This window comes from Pelobates fuscus, chromosome 10 (genome assembly GCF_036172605.1).
Source record: "Pelobates fuscus isolate aPelFus1 chromosome 10, aPelFus1.pri, whole genome shotgun sequence".
Lineage (NCBI taxonomy): Eukaryota > Metazoa > Chordata > Amphibia > Anura > Pelobatidae > Pelobates > Pelobates fuscus.
The window spans coordinates 73,962,319-73,985,949 of record NC_086326.1 but is presented as its reverse complement, the minus strand read 5'-3'; the positions used below and the strand labels follow the sequence as shown (position 1 = coordinate 73,985,949).

At 43.2% G+C, this 23,631-nt stretch overlaps 1 protein-coding gene across 1 annotated transcript in view; it reads left to right on the top strand.

The window, feature by feature from the left end:
- SORBS1 (sorbin and SH3 domain containing 1) overlaps positions 1 to 23,631 on the top strand; it is a 317,838-nt gene that overhangs the window by 71,749 nt on the left and 222,458 nt on the right. Inside the window, exon 2 of the mRNA XM_063434302.1 lies at positions 5,776 to 5,873. The gene's annotated coding sequence lies outside the window, so the exon portion shown is untranslated. The remainder of the gene's footprint in view (positions 1 to 5,775; positions 5,874 to 23,631) is intronic.

Sequence of the window (23,631 nt, the reverse complement as noted above, 5' to 3'; positions counted from 1 at the left end):
AACTATTATGGGCATTACCAGTGGCACACGCTTTGTAATTGGCGATTCCATAGCTCCCAGTGTTAAGATGCATGATACTCTACAGTAGTGAACGCTGACCATACATGTTTGAAACACACATTTCCTGTGATGTTTGGGCAGCAATATATTCATTACGATATCTTGTGACGGTTGATTCACTATCCTGTTCAGTACCAATCACTGTTCTAGGTAGGTTTGACACCCAACTGTGCTTGATTGGGACCAGGACATATTTTATGAACCTTTTCACTTACATGATACACAGTATGTGTAATTTTAACATAACTTTTTGCTGAACGTTTGCATGTAAAAAAAAGATGATTTTTGCACAATACGTGATACTGCTGAGTACGAATGATGGATTAAATCACAAAAATATTTTTTATTGCAGATGCTTATCTCCCAAAATTTTCAAATACACTGTGGCCAGATGCAGAGTTGTTCTGAGAAAGTTTAGGTGAGTTGTTGATAGAAACAGAATGTGATGGCAGATAAGAACCATTCGACCCATCTAGTCTGCCCATTTTTTTCAAATACTTTTCATTAGTCCCTGGCGAGATATATATATACACATTTTTTTTTTCTAATTCTTTCTTTTATTGAGGCAATGATAAAAGGGGTACAGAATGGAAAGGGGGAGTAAAAGCATGTTCATACACAATGAGGGAGCAATAGCATATTCAATTACTTAGACTCCTATAGTGGGCAGCCTCATTTAAAAAAAAATTAAAAATTATAATGAACAAGCCTAACTTATTAAAATAAAAGTAAGAGTAGTAAGCAGCCCCACTTAGTGAATGCGGTTGTCGCTCAGATCTGAGGGGTGAAGAGCTGGGGTGCTGAGATATCCTTTATATCAAGATTACATGATGGGGATAGTTACTAATACCAGGCTTATCCTTATACGGCCCCTTGGGCATGGGTGCTGAATATCATTGCTGTTGTGTGCCCAGTTACTATGATATGTGAGATGTTGGATTAGGCAAACTGGGTCAACTATGTGTATGGTGTCTGAGCCCGAGGGCCGTGCTTACTTATTCGTGGTGGACGGTTGCATGTTCGCTTTACCGTGTGGTGATAAATACTGTTAAGTGTGGCTAAAATACGAGAGATAATAAACATATGTAAACAGAAACAAGAGCATTCATGAACCAGGTTTCAACAATGCGGAATAAAGAACGGTCTTAATTGTAACATAATATGAGCAGGAGCAGTTCTATGAGAGGATTATGTGGTACTGGATAGACCGCTCTGTCGGGGTATGGTTCAGGTGGGAGCCCCTGGCCTCGCTCCGCCTCGTGGTGTGGGGGTCTCCGTTGAGGCCACTGGCAGCGGTGGCAGGCCGAGGGCCCGCAGAAATGCCGGTCCATCATTCAGGGAGGTAAGTTTGTGTGTGACCCCGTTTTTGATCACCGTTAAAGTCCTAGGTATGCCCCATCGGTATTCCATGCCGGCAGTACGGAGGTGGTTGGTGATCGAGTCCCTGGCCTTATCTTATAGTTCGGATAGCCTTATGCATATCCCACACATGCTTAAACTCCTTTACTGTGTTAACCTCTACCACTTCAGCTGGAAGGCTATTCCATGCATCTACTACCCTCTCAGTAAAGTAATACTTCCGGATATTATTTTTTAAACCTTTGCCCTTTTAATTTAAGACTCTTGTTGTGGTTTTTCTTCTTTTAAATATAGTCTCCTCCTTTACTGTGTTGATTCCCTTTATGTATTTAAATGTTTCTATCATATCCCCCCTGTCTTGTCTTTCCTCCAAGCTATACATGTTAAGATCCTTTGACCTTTCCTGGTAAGTTTTATCCTGCAATCCATGAACCAGTTTAGTAGCCCTTCTCTGAACTCTCTCTAAAGTATCAATATCCTTCTCCAGTACTGCGTACAATACTCCAAGTGAGGTCTCACCAGTGTTCTGTACAATGGCATGAGCACTTCCCTCTTTCTACTGCTAATACCTCTCCCTCTCCAACAGGCATTCTGCTACCATTTCCTGCTGCTCTATTACATTGTCTGCCTACCTTTAAGTCATCAGAAATAATCACCCCTAAATCCCTTTCCTCAGATGTTGCGGTTAGGACTCGATCAAATATTCTGTACTCTTCCCTTGGGTTTTTACGTCCAAGATGACCTATTGTGGCCATGTGACCGCTCTGCTGAGCGATCACGTGGCCGCGGGGTCCTAATTTGCTGCGGGCAGACTGTCTGGGCTGTCAGGCAGTCTCCCCACACCGAGAGCAACGCCGATCGCCGCCGGATGAACAACGGCGATCAGATAAGTACATATTACCGTTATGACGGTTCAGGACCGTCACCGGTCCTCAAGGGAATTTTCCGAAGACGGTCCTGAACTGTCAGTGGTCATGAAGGGGTTAACCCCTTAAGGACACATGACGTGTGTGACACGTCATGATTCCCTTTTATTCCAGAAGTTTGGTCCTTAAGGGGTTAAGCTACAATATTCTTTAAAATCAGTGTAAATAAATTACATTTAGACTTCATAAAAAGTGATACATTTTAAAAATATATATTTTGAAACAGCAATTTCCTATTTGTACTTATAGCCCTATAACTTGCAAAAAAAAAACACTGGGTGTTTTTAAACTCAGGACAAAACTTTGAATCTATTTAGCAGTTTTTTTCATTAGCTTTCGTAGGTAAGTAAAAGATTTTTCAAGCAAAAGTTATTTTTTTTTAAAGTAAATTATATGACATTATACAAATAATGGTATGTAAAGAAAGCCCTTTTTGTCCTGAAAAAAACAATATATCATTTATATGGGAACAGTAAATGAGAGAGAGAAAAATTACAGCTAAACACAAACACCACAAAAGTGTTAAAAGAGCCCTGGTCCTTAATGTACAACATGGCCAAAACAGTCCAGTCCTGAAGGGGTTAAAGATATTACTGTGAGTATTATTGTTGTGGACCTCTGATTTTGAATTCATACATATCAAGAATACCGAGTACCGGCAAAAGAGGGTTATTAGAATAGAAAAAAGGGTCAGAGGAATTTGGAATCAAAATTGGGTCTTCCACTCCTAAACTGAGACATTTGGGAAATATGTAGATGTGCAAATATAAAATATGTAGATGTGCAAATATAAAATATTAACGTTTTAATATATGTGTGTGGCATTTTCAAAAATACAAAATGTTAAAAGCATAGAACATGCGTCTTAAATTAAGTATTCATTTAAAAGAGGGTTGGGCAATACACTACGCACATTTCAGCATCTGTAAGGTTAAACCAAACACAGGAACACACACACACACGCATGTTTGGAAAATGTTTAACGGCAGCTACATGTTTGTGTGGTTATATATGAATGTGTATATACTGTGTGTGGAGTCGTGATCTCTGTTTGTGTACATACCACCTGTGTCCTGTTTATGGCTCTGCCCACTAATGTAATCTGCCACCACCTGTTGTGTCCTTTCCCTGTGGATTGTCTCCCCTGATACCTCAGTGTTCCAGTGTTTCTGCCCCATTTGCATTCGCTGCAAGCATCACCCGTGCTTTGCGTGCTCCATTTTTTGTTTGTTTGTTTATTTTCTTGGAATATTATTTAAGTTAAAACAAAATTCCAACAGACCTCAAAGCCACGTGAGAAGGTAGTGTCACAGAGCTCCAATGTATTAGGAACCACATTGGGAACAACCCTATCTTCAAAAAAATATATTTTTTAAATAACTGTTTTTTGATGTTCCCTATCCTCGATCTCTAGACACTGCTGTGACTTCTTTGGTCACTATCAGAGTTCTATGGTCCAGGTTACTAGTGAGGGTCTGGTTGAAGTACAAACTGTCCTACTTTCAAAGTGTTTTTTTTTTTCCTTCTCCGAATAGTAATTAACGTAAGAACCATATTTCTGTTCGCATAATTCATGAGTCGGGGGGAATATTCATATTTTGTCTTTGAATTGGTGCACCATTGGACTAGGGCCTTCCAAATTGCCTCAGATATGCTGAACCATTCATGCAGGCATCTTGGTTTTAAACTGATCTGCCATATGAGTACTGTGCAACAGGTCAATCTTTATCTAATCCCTTGCGTTTTTTCTTTGTTTGGGCAAGCATCTAGTGCTGGATTAGAGGCTTCATTTTCCTAATACTTTCTCAGTAGCCCAAGTGGCACAAGGGCTGCTGGAGTTTTGAAACATTGACCAGCCTTAGAGGCTGAAAAAAACTACCATTGATCTTCATATTCCTGTGTGCTGAGGACTTTTTTTGAGTAGTTAGGTTATTACTAGACTTGGGCATTCGTTTTATTATATTCAAATTCATTCGAAAGAGCAAAGGACTAATCCAAATTACAACAAACAAAATTAAGAATGAATTGTTTGTTGGACAAAATTTCATCCATGCATTGAATTTTTTTTATTCACTATTTGAAGGTTTGGTGAACCTTACCTGCCGCACGGGCACCAAAATGTAGATATTAATTGGTGTGCTTCCTACCATTTCTTTATTGGAATACAAATGCATCTACTGTAACACTTCAGCTGAGTTATTCATGATTTGTAATTCTGGGATTTGTAATTCTGGAGATTTCTCGTATGGCCTAGGGTTATTCTGTACTGTGTTAGCCCTAGAGTTTCACTTAGAGGCGAATTGTCTGTGATTTTCCCCAAATGCATGATTTCAGAGAATAATCACAGGTCATGGGAGATAAAAGAATCTGTGATTTGTGGAGTAGTTCCCAATTTTCCTCTGTGTAGGAAAGAGTGGAGATTGTTTAAACTCACTAATGAGATTGTGTTTGTAACATGGGCAAGTTAAAGCAAAGGTTAGCTGTGAATCCTCTTTAACAGAAATTTAAAAAAACACACAAAAAAAACATTCTGTTGAACAGATTAAAAATGTCCGGTGCAGTTAATTTTTTTTATGGTGCTACCTAATGAAGCACAGATTATTTCTGATCGCAATAATGTTTTCATTTCCTATTTCCCCCCCAGTTCTCAATAGTGGCGTTATTTTACTGTTATTGCTCAGCATAATGTATGTGTAGGCTGAAAGATCAGGACGCTGGCGGGCCTCATAAAAGGGGAATGTCTGGGTTCAAGCATCCTCCTGGCTGACCAACCTTCTCCAGGCCAGCCCCAATGTAGAAGACCATGGAGAGAGCACTGCAGAAACCCTCTTTCCATGGATCTAGTGCCTGAAGACCAGCACAAGTGCATATAATGATGCTCACATTCTGTAGCTTGGGCAAGTTCCCTGGTTTACCCTGGATGCAAGGCATCAGGACAACACGACAGGACCCTAGAAAAGGAACTGTCCGACCGTATTCAGGACCATTGCGAGGCCTGGTGTATGTTTTAGCCACCACACATTTATATTCTCTTCATACTTCTCAATTTTCTGCCCCAAGATGCTGCTATAATTTAAATTTTTAAATCTCCCTCTTTCTATAATGAGAGTCCGCATTTGCAGATTTGTGTGGGTCTATCGGATTGTGATTTTCTAATTAGGTGACGGGCAGATGTTTATCTGCACAATGTGTTAACCATCTAAGCATTCTCACTTTGTCTTGCCAGATATTAATCATATGGTCTATATTAGGCCTTTTGATTTGCAGCTATGTGAGCCTTTGATGTTAAACCGTTTATAGGGTTTGAAGTTATAGTGGTCATTCTATGGCAGATCACATATACTAGCAACTGATCTGCTCTAGAATGACTCCTTGTTATAATAGAAATATAGATTTGTGTCATTTTTATTGACTGTGTTTTCCCTTTTAGATCTGCGCTGTCTCCTTTGAAGGTCTTTGCAGATTTGGATAAAATCCCAAAAAGTGGCATCCCTGCTTAGCATATGGAGGCTGAAGCAAACCGCAGAGGTAAGTTATACTTGCCTTAAGCTCTTTCTTGTGGGCATTTCCATCTTCTTTACTTTGCTCATGGTACTTCATCAGCGGCACAATACAGCATAGAGATATATGGAGGGTCCATGCGATCTTCCATTGAGCATGATGTACAGAAGATTGCCTGGTTCCCACATCTCTTGGTAGTAATGGTTGTAAGAATTGACCAAACTTGATGGCTAATGCTGCACTTTTTGTCAAGTTCAGATTTGACCAGAGGACATAGTAGATAGATTTGTTTGTGATCTCTTTTGACTGTGTTGAAATTTCAATATGCGTATTTCAAAGACATTTTATCTAGGATATTTTATTTTGGTGACTGATCCAGAAGTCAAGGACAGGCTGAATCTGTCAACTACTGATACGATAGCCACCTTCTTAGCGCCAATGCTTTTTACAATCTTTTACTGATTTGATACTGCTATTTTTTACTTGGGCTTGTACATGTAAAACGGATTTTTGTCCCCTTTTTCACTTGTTTTAGTGCTCTTAGTTTGTCTATATCAGCCACAGCATCTTTTGGATTCATTCTTAAAGGGACACTCCAGTGCCAGGAAAACAATCTGTTTTCCTGGCACTGCAGGTCCCCTCTCCCTCCCACCCCCCATCCCAGGTTGCTGAAGGGGTCAAAACCCCTTCAGTGACTCGCCAAAGTCCAGCGCCGATGTCTCACGGCGCTGGTCCATGGTCCGCCCACGCTCCTCCCCCGCCGACGTCAGCCAGCGGGGGAGACCTAATGCGCATATGCGGCAATGCCGCGCATGCGCATTATACCTCCCCATAGGAAAGCATTGAAAATGCTTTCCTATGGGGATTTTAGCGACGCTGGAGGTCCTCAAATAGCGTGTGGACGTCCAGCGACGCTATAGCGCAGAAAACCTGTGCTATGAACCAGGAAGTGCCCTCTAGTAGACAGCCACTGGAGGAGGAGTTAACCCTGCAAGGTATTTATTGCAGTTTGTTAAAACTTCAATAATTACACTTGCAGGGTTAAGGGTAGTGGGAGTTGGCACCCAGACCACTCCAATGGGCAGAAGTGGTCTGGGTGCCTGGAGTGTCCCTTTAATATTGGCATGCGGTCAATACCCTTCATTAAGTAGATTTGTAGAACATTACCCTCTTACATTAAAACTTGTAGGATTTCCTTACATATACACCAATTGCAATTTTGTTTAGCACAGAATTAGTTATTTCAGACCCTTTCTACACTTTGATACCTAACCACATCCTCATCCACTGCCAAAAATTGTGCTGTTTACTCATGAAATTTATTTACATAAAACACTGTCAAATCACAACTTAGCCTCAGTTTGCTCATGAGCAGCTTGTTAAATGACCTCTCAATTGGAGGTGGTGGTGTTGTTCTTATTAGCACTTGTTTAGATATGTTTTCCACAGAACCTTACAGTTTTGTTTTGTTTTTATCAACAAGTAACTGTGGAGTTGACAGAAAGAAAGTGAATTGGAACTGTGTCATGAGGTATAATCCTAACACGCAGAGTTTAGGATAGAAAGGGATGGACGAAGGAAAATAAACGTATTACTTCTAGTTCTTAAAGTGGGTGGACTTATCGTTCGACGGAGAGTAAAGCATAGTCACAATACAAGCCAAGGTCAGGGTAACTGAGAGACAGCGAAAATGAGAACTTAGCCAAAGTTGGGTACACGGTAATAGTCAGATGAGTTAACAAGACAGACAAGGGTTAAAGAGAAACTCACAGTCAGGAAACAAAGCCAAAGTCAATACCAGAATACACTACAATAACTCAAGGAATGCACTAAAGGGTACTGGGAACAGAAACCACAATAGGGCACAGTATCTAGGGCCAGGTAAGTTTAATTAATACTGGGTTACATTTGATTTGTCCACGTTATGCCTGCGCCCCAAAACGTGCGTTAATGGGGATGCAAGAATGGCATGGGCCAATGGGAGCCAACCGTGAGGATCCGAAAAGCTGCCACAGCCCTAACTAACACTCCCAGAGACATTATAGTGGTCACTAGAGATATTGCGGTTCGTCCCGCGATCCTGCCTATTGCAGGGCAAAAGGGTCTGTTAAATTTGATGTCCGCATGGTGCGCTGTATGGAGACCTCCCCTTCACGGTTCTCACAGAGAAACGAAAACTGTCCCCAGTCACAAGAATCTTCAGGAACAGTTCAGTCTGCTACAGATAGGGCTTGGATGGAGCCTTGCTGGTCCCGCAGGGAGACAAGACTCTCTCCTTAACCTCAGATCAAGATCTGAACTATTGAGGAACCTACAGCTGGCACACACTGGCTCAGTGGAAGCAGCAACGGCTAAACAAGACACGAAGGCAGCAGGGGGAGACCCGGACGAAGGCACTTCATCGACCCTGTCCACATCACAAACACCCACAAGAGTCAGACACTGACTATAAGGTCACAAGTCAGCCTGTGCTGTCAACGCTACCAGAGTTCCCAACTGCTTTAATCAAAGCCATGTTCCAGCCAAGCTGGGTACAGTTACTTGCCTATGACCCACCACAGCACACTAGTTGAGCAGTGGCACTCACCACAGCTTCTGTTAGATAATGCTGTACTATGTGCCTTATATCCCAGTCTAATGTTTTTTTATTTTTTTATTCTTCGTTGTTGATAACACTGTATGCTTATGTGTACAAAACCAATAAAATATATATATATATATATATATATTTTTTTTTTTTTTTTAAAAGCCCATTGTGGTCAATATAACCCCCAATATTAGTATAAGAAGTTTAATAACTCTCTTATGCTTTCACCCATAGGCGTTTTATTGTCTCCAACGGTTTTTTATGTTTTTGCATTAGGACTGATGAAGACCATAGACATTACAATAGTCCTCCCCCCTCCCCCTCCCCCAATGGGGTGTACACGTGGCTACACATATGGGACTATTGACAATGGCAAGTTCATCCCTTCCCCCATTACCATTTTTTTTTTTTTTGTATTTTATTTGGTTTTGTACACACAGTATACATTTTTCCATTGTATGGGTTATTGAATAGGTTATAACAAGATCATGTAACATTTCGGTGGGATGCAAACATGGCATTAATCACAGTATTGGTGAAATACGTACATCTACATTGCGAGGTGTCAAATTGCTTATTCTACTTTTCACTTTTATACTGTTATTACTGTTATACTTTTATTGCTGTTATACGAGGATCCCTGCTAAGTGAGTATGCAGAAGTGTAGCATTCTCTACCGACACATTCTGTGCCTGTGAAGTCAGGTGGATGGGACTTATGCATGGGGTAGTAAATTAGGCGTGTGAAACTTCTAAAACTTCTGGAACTATATACATAAACATATAGACACCTGAATTACAGCATCATATTAATTAAGTGTTGCAAGACTAAGTATAGCGTTTCTCGGTTCTCTTGTTGTGCCCGGTGGTTAGCAAACCTAGCTTTTTGAGGAAAGTCTCTGGGTCTGCCCCTGAGGACAAGGTGAGTACGTCAGTGCCCTGTTGCACCACCAGTGAGCCGTCTGTGGCCCATCGGTATCGGACGGAGTGCTCTCTGTCTCTTTGTGACCAGATTTGGTTGTCTCCTTGCAGCCAACACAGCGAAAGGGAGGTCATTATACATAGCCACCTCGTTTCCCTCAAATTTCACCGATCCCAGTGGTCATAGCTTTCGCCGCTATGTCTCTGGTGGTAGCTATCGCGTCTCTGGGGGCACCGGCCGGTGCTGCTGGCGATTTGCGTACCCGGAAGGTGGATAATATCAGCGGGGTGTCTGAGTTACATCTGAGGCCCATGGAGGAGGTAAGTCTCCGGACAAAGGGTAATAGGTCTTCTCCGCCTATTGTTTCAGGGATGCCCCTGAGGCGAATGTTACGGCGGCGGTGTCTGGACTCTAGTGTCACCACCGTTCCTTGCAAGCGACGGACCTGCTCAGCAAGTCCTTCCACTTGCTGCTTGGTGTCCTGGAGTTGGACATCCCTGGATTTTCCTCTGGTCTCCACCTCCTGGACTCTCTGCTGCAAGACCCCTATTTCATCCTGGGTCTCTTTTAGATCGGCCTTCCACACCTGTCTTAGGTCAGTCAGCAGCCTCCTGATGTCTCCTTTAGTGGCTGGGGAGTCATCTTCCTCCGAGTCAGACCTGGGAGTGGGGCCTGGGAGTGTGGCTTGGGAGTCCCTCTCTTCCTGGGAGTCGTCAGATGTCTCCAACTCACTCAGCGCTTCCGGCACCATCTTGGCGGGCCGCGCCTGTGTAGGCCTCTGGAGCGCCAGCCTTATGTCGGGTGCCTCGGGTCGCTCCGTGTAAGTTTGTCTTTTGTGCTTGCGCCCCATATTGTCCGCTGTCGGGCGGCAGGTAAGCTCGGTGATTTTGGAGCGGTTTTCTCAGCTTTAGGTCTCTGAATCTGTGGGGCTGAAGCGGAGCTCCACAGATATGCGACTCCCCCATTACCATTATTAACAGTCCCATATGTGTAGCCAAGTGTACACGCCCTTGGAGGGGGGAAGGGGGGGTATTGTAATGTCTATGGTCTTCATCAGTTCTAATGCAAAAACATAAAATATAATTGTTACTTGTACACTATCCCAAATCTATTTGCACATTTAAATAAGAGTAAAATTCTGTTACTGTAATGGCTATTATAGTGCAAGTTCATTGCCAAGTTCAAGGTTCAGGTAGGTAAATGGTAAGGGTTTCCTTAAAGCTTTTACAATCCAAGAACACCTGCCATGTTCGCTTTGTTAATGTTTTACTTTTTGTTTTATATTTACTTAAATGTATTATCCTGCAGTCTTATATTTGCTTGGGAATCCCAAAACATCCTCTGAGACAGAAAACAAAAAAAAAAACCTCAATACATCTATACCTGTAAAACAATTTGTAAATGCGTAAATAATTGGTTACTTTTCCTGTATCTAGAGCTTTTTATGATAAGTATAGATAAGGATGGTTACAATTTTAAAGAGATGCCAAATATCTGCTTACTCCATATAAATGTCAATGATCATATTAATAAAGGGTCCGTGCAAAATTAATGTTAGTAATAATAATAAAAAAATATTTCTTTGAATTCAATTGCCTAATTTTAGTAGTTTATTTCTTCGTATATAAAAAGAAACCGATTACGGAAGAGCCTAGGAGTTGGGTATCACGGAATTAGAATTTAATTGAAGAACAAAGTTCATTAGGAAAGTGGGAGAGAAATGATCGAGAGGATCAGTCTGCCTTTCAAAGATAAAATTATAAGGACTCATCTCAAACTTGTATTTCTGGAAAAACTATCTTCAATCCGGTTTGCTCTCAGTAGCTCACTAATCTGTTGGGTGCTAAGATGATTAAGACAGACTTGCTTTGATCTGCCTCTCATAAGGCACTGCATTCCATGACAATGGAAAACTGTCAACTCTTTTAAGAGAGAGCGAAAACAATAAAGTATTAAAAGCTTGGATTTTTTTTTCCTAATTAGGGATCTTCTTGAGTGTTTTGTAATTATTTTATTGCATTGTGTGCAATCACTCAAAATAGAAGAAAACTGAAAAAAAAATCAGAATCTTCAGATGTCATGCCTCCCAACCATCCCGATGTCGGCGGAACAGTCCCGATTTTTGTTTTTATTGTCCCCAGCAATCATAGCACGCGCATCATAGAGCACTTACACTATGTTCACACTAGACCCTGCAGGGAGTACTGAAACCATGCTCCCTGTGTGTCCTGCCCTCAGTGGTCCGGCCTGAGTGATGGACTGGCAGCGTGGTGTAGACTGCCGTTAACTTGTACGAACCCACCCATTTTGCGGATGGTCCCACCCTTCTAGGGCAGAGCTAGTAATGTTATCACTATGCTTCCTCCAGTGATACTATTGTGTTGCTTTACTTCCCTCCTAAAGGGTCCTTATTCTCCAGGACACCATTGTTGAAAGCTATGCAAGTGTACCCCATGACTTACATTTAAAAAAAAAAAAAAAAATTTTTTTAGGAGCTCAGAATATTAGTTGGTTCCGACTATGTTATAGTATTACATATGTACAGCTCCTCATTCCAGCGCTGCCAGTCTCTGAGGTCTGTGTGTACTACAGTGCTGTAAAACCCACCCTCTTGCCACCTCCTCCCCACCATTTAATATTTCTGGATACGCTTTTTAAAAAAAAAAAAATTATAATTCTTTATTTTTGGTGCGCAGCGAATTATACAGAAGCCCGCCTTGTCACGACAACAAGGACGGGCACATTCGTAATAATACATTGTAACATTCATCACACAGTGAGCGAGGCTTACAAAGGACTGTTACATCATTGAGGATATTACGCACTTTTTTATAATATGAAGTAGGGTTGTAGCCCCATTTTTGGAGTCGGTGCATGCTAGCATAGTTGGGTTATGTGATGGTAATCCACTATCAGGTTGATTGGAGGCTGTATGCATGGGCTAGCTAGAGTGGGTGGATGGGGGGTGTTAACATTCTGCATGCTTGTTAGTAACGAGTAAGTGACGTGAGGGTGGTTGTAGAGTGTCGGTGTGTAGCTTCTTAGCTCATGAGGGTTGGGCGTGAGTCAGTCGTTTGGGTAGCCAAAGTGATGAAGTAGGTGGTGTCAGGAGGGCTATTTGGTTCCCCAAAGAGGTAAGTGCCCCTAACCAAGGGGGTGTCGGGGGGGGGGGGGGGGTTGTACACCTCTGGTGGGTGCACCTAATGTGTATGTGCATGCGAGCCAGGGCTTGAACTGCTCCCAGTAGGATCTGGCCTTGTAAAGTATGAGAACCCAAAGGGTAACATGTTAGTAGTTTGGCAATGGAGAGAACTAAAGCGAAAAGTACAAATGCAAATACAGGACATATATGAACTGTTGCAGGTTGCTTCCAAACGCGGAGCGGTGTCTTCTCCCTGATCAGTCAGGTGGCTGGTGTGAGTCTTGGTGTGCTTCTTGGCACAAATGGTATTACTGCTTCTGGGTCCCAGGCTTGGGTGAGAGGTGTAGTAGATGTGGCCGGTGTGGCGTCTGCAAAACCCAGAGTGGATACGCTTTTTTTTTTTTTATAATTCTTTATTTTTGAAAGTGCATAGATGATTACAAGTTTCAATACTGACAGAGAATGTTGTAGTAGTCGACATTTGGTGTCAGATTTAAGATATATTGCAATTTTTCTTTTATAAGAAATTCAAGAGTAAACATAGTCAGGCATAACAGAATACCAGTAACAATCAGGTTATACATGCTGTCTAAAACAGTTTTGCTTGAAATCATAGTGCTATATTTAGTCATATATTGCAAGCTATCTGCACCGTTTCAAATGCTTCGTTACTCATGGGTTAACTTTTTTTTTTTTTTTTTGACATTCTGTGCTTGTCGGTCCGTGGATACGCTTTTTAACCCCTTAGTGACCAGACCGTTTCGCAATTTTCTTACCGTTAAGGACCAGGGCTCTTTTTTTTTTTTAATTTCTGCTGTAATTTTCCTCTTACTCATTTACTGTACACACACATATTATATTCCGTTTTTCTCGCCATTAAATGGTCTTTCTAGAGATTCTATTTTCATCATATCATATAATTTACTATAAAGAAAATTATAAAATATGTTAAAAAATTTTTTTATAAAACACACTTTTTCGAACTTTGACACTCAAAATCTGTTGCTCATCTACAACCGCCCAAAAACACCCGTTCTGCATAGTTTCTAAATTTTGTCCTAATTTTAGAAATACCTAATGTTAACGTGTTCTTAGCTTTTTTTTTTTTTTGCAAGTTATAGGGCAATAAGTACAAGTAGCACGTTGCTATTTCCAAACCATTAAAATTGTAAATGTAAATTATCACAATGCTAGATAAACTTTTTTTTATTATTTATCTACAGAAATTTCAATACACTTTATTGGTAAACCCCTGTAGATAAATAATTTGAGAAGTGTTTCTAACCGCTTGTGAGCATTTGAAAAGCTTGTTCAAAAATATAAAAAAGTGCCTAAATTAGCTGTTGAAAAGGCATTATTGTATTGAAATGTGTCTTTTCTACCTTGTGCTCTCGTTTTTGCTTTGTAGTTGAAGGGACATTCCACAGCCCAAATACAAAATAAATGAAAATCACAGTTTAGTAGATATACACCAAATTAAAACTTGCATGTATTAATTATACTTTTTTTTTCATTGGGTGTATATGTACAAACAGGTTGCAAAAACTGCAGATCACTTGCTTGCTGCCTTTGCAAGCCCTCTTTTTCTTCCCTAGCCCATACTTCTGCATAGCTGTCTGCTCACAGATTTCCCAACATAGCTCAATGAGAAGTCTTTGCAAGGCAGGTGCTCTGGGCAATTGCTGCCTCTTGCATTTAGCTCAACTGAGCTAACCAAACCAGGAAGTAACAAGACCTGTTATCTGATTGAAAGCCAAGGGGGGTGTAACCAGGTTAATTTAGAAAAGTGTTGATTTTCCTTTGAAATCTGCACTTTTTGAAAATGGGGGAAAAAAAAGAGGACATATTCTTAATATATACAGCTTTTCAGCAAGCTAAAAATGTTTTAGGGGTCTGGAGTGCCCTCTAATTTTTCAGTAAACATCCATTTTTTACTGGAGTTTCCTCATGCATTTGTGAGTAATCCAATCCAAACATTTACTTTTACGCTACAATGAGACATAAATTTGGGACTGTCCCATAGAATTTGGGAATATTGGGTGGCACAGGCTCAGCTTTGTTGGGTGTACCGTAGCCAACGTAGAGATGTTTATCTGTGCTATAATTTCAATTTTAAAACATACGTTTTCAGTATACCTCCATACCATTTGCCATTTAACTTGTAATCCCCTATCAGATCTGAAATCTGTAGTCTCACGTCCAGCACACTTTACTTACTAGTCTCTTATAAAGCATTGATATTACAAGATGGGAATACTTTTATCTTCTAATGAACTATTGGGTGAATCATTTCCTATGCTTGTCATTTGTAGCTAGGTTTATGCAGAAATAAATGTGCAAGTCATTTTCTATTAACTGATGTTATAATTAAAGCGTCGTAATTTGAAGCCTTTCGTTTTGAATGTGCCTCGCCTGTTATCTGAACATTCAAATGTATTTCTGACTATATTCTCTGCACATTCAGTCCCATGCAGATTAAAGACATATGAGAAAATAGATCTTGACTATGCACGTTCCTGCTGAGTAATAGTTTGACTTAAGGGATTTATTTTTTATGTTTATAAGCAAAGATCATCTGTTTTTAGAGCTTAACTTGTTTTCTTCCCCCATTCATATATATATATATATATATATATATATATATATATATATATATATATATATATATGCGCTTGTGATAGCTACCATTGTCTAAACAGTGTATCCTGATGCCTTTGGCAACTGGTTACAAAAGGATATTAAAATATGGCACTTTTCACACCGGGGCCCTGTGGTTTCTAGTTAAAGCGTCACTGTCATGCCGAACTTACCTTTCCTCAATCTCTTCCTCTTCTCCCCCTCTCTCGGGATCTGTTCTTCTTTTCTTCCTGTCTTCTTTAGTTTTCTTTAAAATCATAAGTCAAAGTAGGGACTCTTTGCCTTATGGAGGTTTCCAGCGGAGGAGAAAAGTTTGGGGTGGGTGACTAGGGGCTTGGGGACCCCTAGTCACCTATGATGGGGGGTGGAGGGATTTGTCTTAGGGCCCCCACCCGCCACCCAATCATAATCTTTATGGCCCCCACCCACCGCTCAAGGGTGGGGGCCAGGGGGGGAGGACAGTAGGTCCCCTCATTGTAATTTATGGCCACCATCCACCACGCAGGGGGTGGGGGCCGGGAGGAGAACAGTAGGTCCTCTCCCCTCATTATCTTTATGGCTCCCACCCACCGTTGAAGGGTGGGGGCCATGGGGGAGGACAATAGGTCCCCCCCATTGTAATGTATGGCCCCCACCCACTGTGCAGGGGTGGGGGACAGGGGGGGGGAGGACAGAAGGTCCCCCTATTGTAATTTATGGCCCCCACCCACCGCGCAGGGGTGGGGGCCGGCGGGAGGACAGTAGGTCCTTCCCCCTCATTATTTTTATGGCCCCCACCCACCGCCACAGGCTGCTCACTGTTTAGTAGACATGCCCCCACTCGCGGTATAGCGAGTAGGGGCATTTGGGAGATTTTAATCTCCCTTATGCTATTATGGGGGTCATATTGACCCCCATAGAGTGAGGGGGGACATGGGGGGCTTAGGAAGTGGCGGGGAGCACTGCTCCCCGCCGCTTCTATCTTTACATATTACAAGGAGGGAGCTGCGCGCCGGTAGCTCCCTCCTTGTAATAAACTGCACGAACAAACGAACACTGATACTCAGTGTTTGTTTGTTCGTCTGACAATGCTATTCATTCATTCGTCTTTATGACGAATGAATGGATGAAATTCCCGTTCGCATGCCCAAGTGTTTCACTGGGTATGTACGGGAATCTCACAGTGCTATCTAGTGTGGGCAGATGACGTGTCCCACGGGGACTTCCTCTACCCACACAAAGATGGCGGCGCCCTGAATATAGATCGGGGCAGAAAATAAAGAATAGAAAATAGGTAATATGGGGGCTTAGGGGCATTTGGGGGTGACTAGGGGGTCAGTTAGATGTAGTGGATTCGGGAAGGGGGGTTAAAAAAACAAAACAAAAAACAAAAAAAACGGATTTGGCCATGACAGTGCTGCTTTAAGCCTCTGTTTAGGGGCTCTTCCTATTCTGAGACTTTGTCTAGTTACTTGATATACCATCTTGCATTTGTACATGGATTCTGTCTTTACTTGTATTTTTAAGGACTTTTTCTATCCTATTTTTTTTTAAATTCTTTATTTTTGTTGTACATGGTATAACAATAGGCTTGCTTAGCCACAATAGCAGCCACAAGCAGTAATAGGCATTATAAACATAACATGGTATATGATTAGACAGCACAATGTTTTGATTTAGTTTAGGGGAGGTATAGACTTTGTATAGACTTAAACGATTGAGTTGTTAACTTTTCTTTCTGTCCGTGGCGGTCGTGTAAGGTATTGTTCTTCATTGGTATTACATGCTTGACATGTGATAAGTTACAGGCAGGCGTAGTGAGATCATCGCTTATAGAGCATGCTAGCTAGATTAAGTGAGTATTTTCTGATTAATACAGGAGGATAGTGACAGGCTATGACTTATAGGGCCATGATAGGTTATGTTGTCTAAGGTATAATTTGTGTTGACGTTGCTATGTGTAGCCCTATAGCGTATAACAAATCTATATGTGGGCTGGGAAAAAGAAGTTAAGTTAACCAGGATGAGGCTAGGCGGTGTGTGACAGGAATGAAGCTTTACTGGCTGACCTTGTCTGGGGTGCGCTTACTTAGGTTATAGAAGTACAAGCTTGAGACGGTACATTAAGTACCCCTTTACAACGGCTTCCAGTCGTGCGACCAGAGCCTGGGTGGTACCCTGACCCTGTTGCCGCCTGGGGGTCGCTGCTGGTTCCTGTACTAGTTTGCTTTCACTTAGCCTTCCATTGAAACTAGGCTATCTTAAATTTGCTATCGCTCAGGAGCGGGAATAATGTGGGGAGGCTCCGGCCGTGCCGGTGGGAGTGAACTATTTACATGGTGGCAAAACAGAAATAGCAAATATGGCTAAACAAGCAATATCCACTAAAAAGAGGGATAGCACATCAAATAGAAGATACAACCTTAGAATAGGACGGGATCTTGCAACAGATCTAGAACAAAATGGAACAATATGGTGAAGTATGAAAGGACAAAGAGTTAGATATCCAGGAGGTAGAAAACTTACAAAAAGTATAGTTGATCTGCGCTTGTCTCCCTTACAGGGTATGTGTAGCAATTCAATGTCTGGCTTGTACGGTAAAAATCCTCCAGGTATTAGATCCTCAAAGGGATACAAAAGGAATATACATAGAGTAGTACTGTACAAAAATATCAAAAGTTTATTTCACTGATTGTACTTACATCAAGGTAACAATCAGCGAGCATGTCTCCACTAGCAAGTGGACCAAGATGGTAAATGGATAGATATGCAGATGGTATATCAGCTGAAGTACCGTGTAAATACAGGAACAAATATAAATAAAAACAAATACAATAAAAATATATATAATATACTCAATTGGATTGAGTATATTATATATATTTTTATTGTATTTGTTTTTATTTATATTTGTTCCTGTATTTACACGGTACTTCAGCTGATATACCATCTGCATATCTATCCATTTACCATCTTGGTCCACTTGCTAGTGGAGACATGCTCGCTGATTGTTACCTTGATGTAAGTACAATCAGTGAAATAAACTTTTGATATTTTTGTACAGTACTACTCTATGTATATTCCTTTTGTATCCCTTTGAGGATCTAATACCTGGAGGATTTTTACCGTACAAGCCAGACATTGAATTGCTACACATACCCTGTAAGGGAGACAAGCGCAGATCAACTATACTTTTTGTAAGTTTTCTACCTCCTGGATATCTAACTCTTTGTCCTTTCATACTTCACCATATTGTTCCATTTTGTTCTAGATCTGTTGCAAGATCCCGTCCTATTCTAAGGTTGTATCTTCTATTTGATGTGCTATCCCTCTTTTTAGTGGATATTGCTTGTTTAGCCATATTTGCTATTTCTGTTTTGGTATTATTGTTTTGAGTGAGTGAGGTACACTCTTGGTGATAGCACATTCTTTATTCTTAACTTGGATTAAGGTTATAGTACACACCGTTTGCTATTTACATGGTGGGCCCTACGGATTGCAGGTAGCTAAGTTGCCCCCGGGTGCCCCTTTTACAATTGTGTGTAGGGAGGTGTACCTGGCAAGACCTCGATGGGCATGGTGAGGGGCTCTGTGGTGAGAAGAGGGTTTAGTCCATGAGGTCTGATGTTAGGGTTCATGTGGTGGTTGCCGCGTGGGTGTCCTCTGGGGTTCCTCGGGGTACAAACGGGGCTGTGTTTGCCGGGTCCCAGGTATGCGTTCCGGCCGTACTTTGTCCCCTGCGGTTAAGGGCCTCCAGGATAGTCTCTGCGCCGGCGAGGTTCTGAATTGGGTAGGAGGCGTCGTCCTTCTGGATTACCAGCGTGCGGTTGTTCTTCCAGCGGTAGGAGATGCTGTTTGCTCGAAGTACCTCCGTGAGTGGCTGCAACGTTTTCCTCCAGGCGAGGGTGCTTCCTGATATGTCGGCATAAAAAGTGAGTGAGGAGCCTTCAAAGTTGAATGGGGAGTGTCCTCTGAGCGCACCCATCACCGCCGCTTTATCTTGTCCGCTTCGGAATTTTACTATCAGGTCCCTTGGTGCTGTGGCGGGTGCCTTGATAGGTCGTGGGATCCTGAACCGACCGTCGATTATGATTAACGTTGCTTGTTTTGGGGTGAGTAGCGCGCCGAGTAGTCTCCTTAAAGTGTGGTAGCTCCTCTTCGGGGACCGACTCTGCCACTCCTCTGATCTTGAGGTTCTTAAGACGCCTGGAGTCTTCGACAGCAACACACCGTCATGGAGCGGAGGTATGCAACACTCGGAGCTCGTCTATTTCTTGCTGCAGGTGGGTAATTTGTGCCTTGGTGTTGCGGTAGTCGGCTTCCAGAGCGCCTGTGCGTGTTGTTAGGCCTTGTAAGTCCTTGCGGAATGTGGCCATGTCCTCATGGATATCTCTCCGGAGGCCCGCCAGCAGTTCCCGCATGTCGGCTTTTGTCACCGGTGCGAAGTCCGTATTGGGGACCGTGGGTGGTGTTTGTGGGGCTGGTAAGTTGTGGACTTCGGGCTCTAGGGTCTGATCGTCTGAAAAATCAGAACTCTCTCCCAGATAGGAGGCCATTTTAGGTTGTGAGCCGCCATATGCTTGCCGCCACATGTCGCCGATATTCATCCCTAATTTCGGCTTGTCGGCTTTCTGTTTCTTGGTTTTCCTGCCCATGGTGCTTGGGGCTGTCGAGGGATCCAGTTGGGGTAACTTAAAGTGGGGTGCAGATTGTATATATCGCTTTTAATTGCTTTTAGCCCGCAGAGCCCTACAGGCATGCGACCGCTCCGTTCAACAGCTTGGCTCCGCCTCTTCTTTCTATCCTATTTTAAGTTTTTAATGTTTTATTATTGGTGCACCCTGTCCCTTTGTCTTCTATATAATAATATCGGTATGGTCCAGGACCAGTGACATAATTTTATTCACAGGTCCTTTTTATCTAGAACATTCATTCTTAACCCCTTGGTCAGGACCTGGACTTCTGAGAAGGCTGAAAGGCTGTAGAAATGGCATTTGTCGTGCTCTGTTAAAAGGTTATTCCAATCAAAAACAAGTGTTTTAAGAAAACTCTTACTGACCAGCACAGCAAGATTTATGCTAACCAAAGTCAAACATTAATAAAACAAAAACTTAAACTTACCTCTAGTCCAGTGCTGGGGCCAATTTCTCCCTTTAGCCCAGGGGTGGGGAATCTTCGGCCCTCCAGATGTTTTGGACTACATCTCCCTTGGTGCTTAGCCAGCATTATGGCTGTAAGAGCATTATGGGAGGTGTAGTCCAAAACATCTGGAGGTCCGAAGGTTCCCCACCCCTGCCTTAGCCCAACTCTCCTATCCCCCCACCCCATGCTGATGTCTTTCACCCTAGCTGCGAGAGGACAGGCTGAGGGGAGTATATAAGCAGCATGAAGGCAAGGGAGCGTGCCACCATTGGCTGGCTGGCTCCAGCATGTTGTGTGTGCTGATGACAGATGCCAAATTAGCACAGAATTTATATTTGCAAACTGGGCAGGCTAATGATCCTGGCTGGCTAATGATACCCCAATAATGCTGCTGGAATTGGAGTTACATGTTCAGCAGCAGAGCGATTAAACTCTGTATGTATTTCATAATGAAACGCTGCACATACAGACCCAGGCACCATGACTACTTCAAATCACTGAAGTGGTGATGGTGCTTGGAGTAATCCAGTAAAGGGATTCTTTAAGTACCTTCACCATTTCATCTCATTGAATTCGTTATTGTGCATGGAGTCCTATGGCATACCTACCAACATTTGCCGTGGAGTAATTGGGACAAGGTTGGGTCACTTGCGATACTCATTAGAGGTGCACCCGCCCTGAGTGAGTGTCAGTGAGTGTGTGTTAGTTTGTGTGTCAGTGAGTGTGTGTCTGTTGCTGAGTGTGTTGGTTTGTGTGTGCCTGTTGGTGTGTGTCTGTTAGTGAGTCTGTTTGGTGTCTGTTAGTGAGTGTGTGTTTGTCAGTGAGAGTGTATGTTTTGTAAGTGAGTGTGTATGTGTGTCTGTCTGTCACTGAGTGTGTGTCTGTCAGTAAATGTGTGTTTCTGTTAGCTAGTGTGTATGCGTCTGTTCGGGAGAGTGTGTGGCTAAAACCCCTTCAGCACTTACCTGTCTCCAGCGCCTGGCTCCCACTCTGTCTCCCTGTTCTTCCTCCCGCGTGGGCTCGGTGTATGCTGGGAGGAGTGACCAGGGCAGTCACTTCCTCCCAGCTTGTGATGTCATCACAGGGGGCCCGATCGCGCTTACCGGGCCCCCTGACAATCCATATCCATCGGGACAACCCATATCCATCGGGTGGCCCTGACTGCATGGGCCACCCGATGGACTCCTTAGACGGCGGCCCCGGCGGTTTGCCGTGTGGGCCGGGGATGCCAGTGGGGTGGACTATTTGGTACTTTTGTTTAGCAGTAAAACTTTAAAAACAGTTTAACATTGAATGGAAGCACTGTGTCATGGGACTCAAGATACTTTGTAGGCACTGTAACTGCATTATGTCTACATTGTCACCTTAAAGCGGCACTGTAATGCCGAATCCCGGTTTTTTTTTTTTAACCCCCCTCCCGCCTCCACTACATCCAAATCGACCCCCTAGTCACCCCCAAATGCCCCTAAGCCCCCCACATTACCTATTTATTAATCTTTATTTTCTGCCCCGATCCTTATTTAGGGCGCCGCCATCTTTGTGTGGGTAGGTGAAGTCCCTGTGGGACACGTCATCTACCCACACTACACAGACTGTGAGATTCCCGCACATGCCCAGTGAAACACCTGGACATGCAAACGGGAATTTCATCTATTCATTCATTCATCAGACAGACGAATGAATGAATAGAAAAAATCAGATGAACAAACTAACACTGAATATCAGTGTTCGTTTGTTTGTTCGGTTTATTACAAGGAGGGAGCTGCCGGCGTGCAGCTCCCTCCTTGTAATATGTAACTATAGAAGTGGCAGGGAGCAGAGCTCACCACCACTTCATTAGCCCCCCAGGTCCCCCCCTCACTCTATGGGGGTCAATATGACCCCCATAATAGCACAAGGGAGATTAAAATCTCCCCAATGCCCCTACTCGCTATACCGCGAGTAGGGGCATGTCCACTAAACAGTGAGCAGCCTCTGGCTGCTCACTGTAAAAAAAAAATGGTAATAAGGGGGGGGACACACCTACTGTCCTCCCCCCTGGCCCCCACCCCTGAGCGGTGGGTGGGGGCCCTAATAAAATAATAAGGGGGGGACCTACTGTCCTCCCCCCCCGGCCCCCACCCCTGAGCGGTGGGTGGGGGCCCTAATAAAACAGTAAGGGGGGGGGGACCTATTGTCCTCCCCCCCCCCCTGGCCCGCACCCCTGCGCGGTGGGTGGGGGCCCTAATAAAACAATAAGGGGGGACCTATTGTCCTCCCCCCGGCCCCCACCCCTGCGCGGTGGGTGGGGGCCCTAATAAAACAATAAGGGGGGGGCTACTGTCCTCCCCCCCCTGGCCCCCACCCCTGCGCGGTGGGTGGGGGCCCTAAATGAACCCCCCCCCCATCAAGGTGACTAGGGGTCCCAAGCCCCTAGTCACCCCCCCCACCCAAAACATTCTATCCCCTACCTAACCCCTCACCCTAAAAATAGTGAGGGGGGAATAAAATAACCTGTAAAAAAAAAAAAATTTAACTTACCATTTGACATATTCTTTTTTCAAAATTCTTCTTTCTTCAGCCCCCCAAAAGGCCAAATAAAAATCCATCATACCCGTCGCAAAAAAACAAAAAAAACGAGCGCAAACAAAAATTAATCCATGTTCACTCATGGAGGGCACGTGGTTTGAATCCATCCAATCACAGTGCTCTGTGCCATTTTACAAGCGTGGGAAAGTTCTTTGGAATTTTCTCACGCTTGTAATATGACACAGAGCACTGTGATTGGATGGCTTGAAAACCATCCAATCACAGTGATCTGTCATTTTACACAGCGTGGGAAAGTTCTTTTGAATTTTCCCACGCTGTGTAAAATGACACAGAGCACTCTGATTGGCTTAAGCCAACCAATCAGTGTGTTCTAAGCCTTGGCCCGCCCTGCGGAGCTGTACGCGGCGTGCCCTCCATGGGTGAACATGGATTAATTTTTTTTTTTTTTTTTTTTTTTTTTTTTTTTTTTTTTTTTTAAAGTGCGACGGGTATGATGGATTTTTATTTGGCCTTTTGGGGGGCTGAAGAAAGAAGAATTTAGAAAAAAGAAGACGTCAAATGGTAAGTTTAATTTTTTTTTTTACAGGTTAGTTATTTTATTCCCCCCTCACTATTTTTAGGGTGAGGGGGGTAGGTAGGGGATAGAATGTTTTGGGTGGGGGGGGTGACTAGGGGCTTGGGACCCCTAGTCACCTTGATGGGGGGGGGTCATTTAGGGCCCCCACCCACCGCGCAGGGGTGGGGGCCGGGGGTGGAGGACAGTAGGTCTCCCCCCCCCCTTATTGTTTTATTAGGGCCCCCACCCCTGCGCGCAGGGGTGGGGGCCGGGGGGAGGACAATAGGCCCCC